Source organism: Macrotis lagotis, chromosome 1, assembly GCF_037893015.1.
Source record: "Macrotis lagotis isolate mMagLag1 chromosome 1, bilby.v1.9.chrom.fasta, whole genome shotgun sequence".
Taxonomy (NCBI): domain Eukaryota; kingdom Metazoa; phylum Chordata; class Mammalia; order Peramelemorphia; family Peramelidae; genus Macrotis; species Macrotis lagotis.
The window spans coordinates 68,390,294-68,393,163 of record NC_133658.1 but is presented as its reverse complement, the minus strand read 5'-3'; the positions used below and the strand labels follow the sequence as shown (position 1 = coordinate 68,393,163).

At 37.1% G+C, this 2,870-nt stretch overlaps 1 pseudogene; it reads right to left on the bottom strand.

Moving 5' to 3' along the window:
* Positions 1 to 1,488: 1,488 nt before the first annotated feature.
* LOC141513513 (COP9 signalosome complex subunit 5 pseudogene) lies at positions 1,489 to 2,507 on the bottom strand (annotated as a pseudogene).
* Positions 2,508 to 2,870: the final 363 nt, after the last annotated feature.

Below are 2,870 nucleotides of genomic sequence, written 5' to 3'. Positions count from 1 at the left end.
CTAAGCCATCTTCTTTGTAATTTTCTCATTAATTCCTTTGATATTCTTCTTTAATGATTTATTTATTTATTTTCATATACTACATACTATATGAAAATAACATAAACCTCTCTCACCCAAAAAAGATAAAGAACTCACAAAAGAACTGAAGTGAGAGAAAATAAAAGTGTATTTCAGTCTGTATTCAGATACAATTTGTTCTGTCTTGGGTATGGTTTGCATTCATTATCATATGTCCATCAGAGATTTTGCTTCAGTATTTTTCCCCAGAGTTCCTATTGTTAACTGTATCATCCTCCATTCTATTCCTTCCCTCCAATTTATTCTATTCTTTCTCTCCCTTCACCATGTCCCTCCTCAGAAGAATGTTGTATCTGACTACCTCTTTTCCTTTCTTCTATCACATACCACCCTCCCTTCTCCTGTCCCCTTTCTCTCAGCCCTTTCCTCTCCTTTTTCCTCTAAGGTAAGATAAATTTCTATACACTATTGAATGTGTATGTTGTTTCCTCTCTGAGACATTTCTGATGAGAATGAAGGCTCACTTATTCTTCCTTACCTCCCCTCTTCCACTCCACTGCAAGAACTTGTTCTTGACTTTTCCATGTAAAATAACTTAGCCCATTTTACCTTTCCTTTCCCTTTGTCTCAGCACATTCTTATTCATACATTAATTCCATATTTATATTATACCTTTATATTCAGCTCCCTCCTGTGCTTTGTCTAAATATACTTCTTCCAAATGCTCTTATAAATGAAAAGGTTTATATGAGTTATCAATATCATCTTCCCATGCAGGAATGTAAGTAATTCGTTATCATTAAATTGCTCATAATTTGCCCTTCCCCATCCACCCTTTTCATGCTTCACCTGATTCCTGTACTTGAAGATCAAATTTCCTGTTCATCTATGGTCATTTCAGCAGTAAAGTCTGAAATACTCACATTTCATTCTATGCCCATCTATGTCATCTCTGATAGAGAATGTTCAGTTTTGCTGGATTGCATTCTTGATTGCATTCCCTTGATATACTTGACCTTTTGATCTTCCAGATTAATTTTTTTGTTATTTTTTCTAGGCCTATTAAATAATTATTTCAGTACTTTGAATATTATAGCACTTATTCATTTTTCTTACATTGACTTGATCTATCCATGAGCAATTTATATTTTTCCACTTGTTCAGATCTGACTTTATATGTGTGAGAAGTGTTTTGTAATTGTATTGATAGTGTTTTTGGTTTTCTCTTGTCAGTCAGATTCCCAAGTATTTTACATTGTTTACAGTTTTTTTCATTTAAAAGAAATTTTTATTATAGCTCAGTGATCAGTATAAATAACTAAAAGCAAATATCTAAGTGACAATCCTTTAGTTTCTTAAGAAGTTTTCCAAAGCAATCTTCTGAAATATTTTTAATACAGCTAACAGAATTTCAAAGCACTTCGTTCTGCAAATCAGATTTTTGATGACCAATTTTAAAATGTTGAGTATTTTTTCTCATATTGTCTGTCAAACAAAAGAAATACCTCCAATAAGGCAGAAAATAGTAACTATGGGATGGGATTCTTTAAGAAATATTAATTTGGTTGAAAAGTTTATCCTTAATAACCTGAGACATCAATCCATGGATAGCTTCTATGGTGGTTTTACAGCTGTCTGTTGTTGCTTTAGCAAGTTTGTCTTCTGATTTTCTGTCATGTGTTTCCAAACCTAACATGAAACTCCCTCTTCCAAGCTGAGCTTCTGACTGTTCTAATTTCTCAGATAAATCAAAGACTTGTCCAGTGGTATAGTCCGCATTCATAAGTAAGCTGGAAGAACTCAGAATATTTACCCAATATTTGTTCCACAGAAGTTCAAGCAATTTATGATACAAAGATGATTTAAAGTAAGAGACTTACAAAGCATAGTACTGTTTGCAGTGTACTCCAAAGTCTTCTGTCTTATTAAGTGGAATAGTCTGGTACTCAGAGGGACGTTCATCTGGTGGTTTGTAGCCAACTACTGATACAAATGGTTCTTGAAACTGCTGATTGAGCATCTGGGTACTAACATCAATCCCAGAGAGCCAACAACCATAAGCCAGTGTGACTGTGATACCAGCCAATTGCATTTTCAAGTTGACCCACCTGTTTTGCATTTTCTATATATGCTACCATATATTCATATGCATCAGCTTGGGCATTTATTCAAGTTTCCGTGCCCTCTACTGGCAAAGCAAAACTGTCCATAATGATCATGGTTTCACAATCCACTTTCCCGAGCATCAAACCCATCACTTCCAAGTTGCCTCCTGATCTAGCATGCATCACCATTTTCAGTAGGGCTAAGGCTGAGATCTTGCAGTACTTAAAGTAATGGTGATCCTTCATCCAGGGCGTGGCCTCCAGGATCTCCTGCTGCTGCTTCTTGTCGTACTTATAGATCTCGTCCATGCTCTGTGCCTCCTGCATGTTGTTGGCCAGCTCCCAGCTCTTCTGGTCCAGGCCACTGCCCGAGGCTGCCATGGCTGCGGTGCCCCGTGGTCCTCCCTGCCCCCTTCCAGCCGCGTGGCCCAAGTGCTGGTGACCCTCGCCCCCTGCTGCAATGCGAGCCTCTGTCAGCTGCACTTCAGGTACTCCATGAAGGGGGCATCGTGCCCTCACCACTGGAGGTCGTGGGGCGGCAGCAGAAGCGTGTTTACAGTTATTTAAAATGGAATTTCTCTTTCTATCTCTTGTTACTGTTATTAATTTATAGAAATGTTGATGATTTATGTGTGTTTATTTTGTTATTCCTAAAGTTGTTCATTGGTTTAAGTATTTTAATTTTTGGTTAATTTTCTACAATTCCATCATATTATCTGTAAAGAGTGATAGATTTGTTTCATC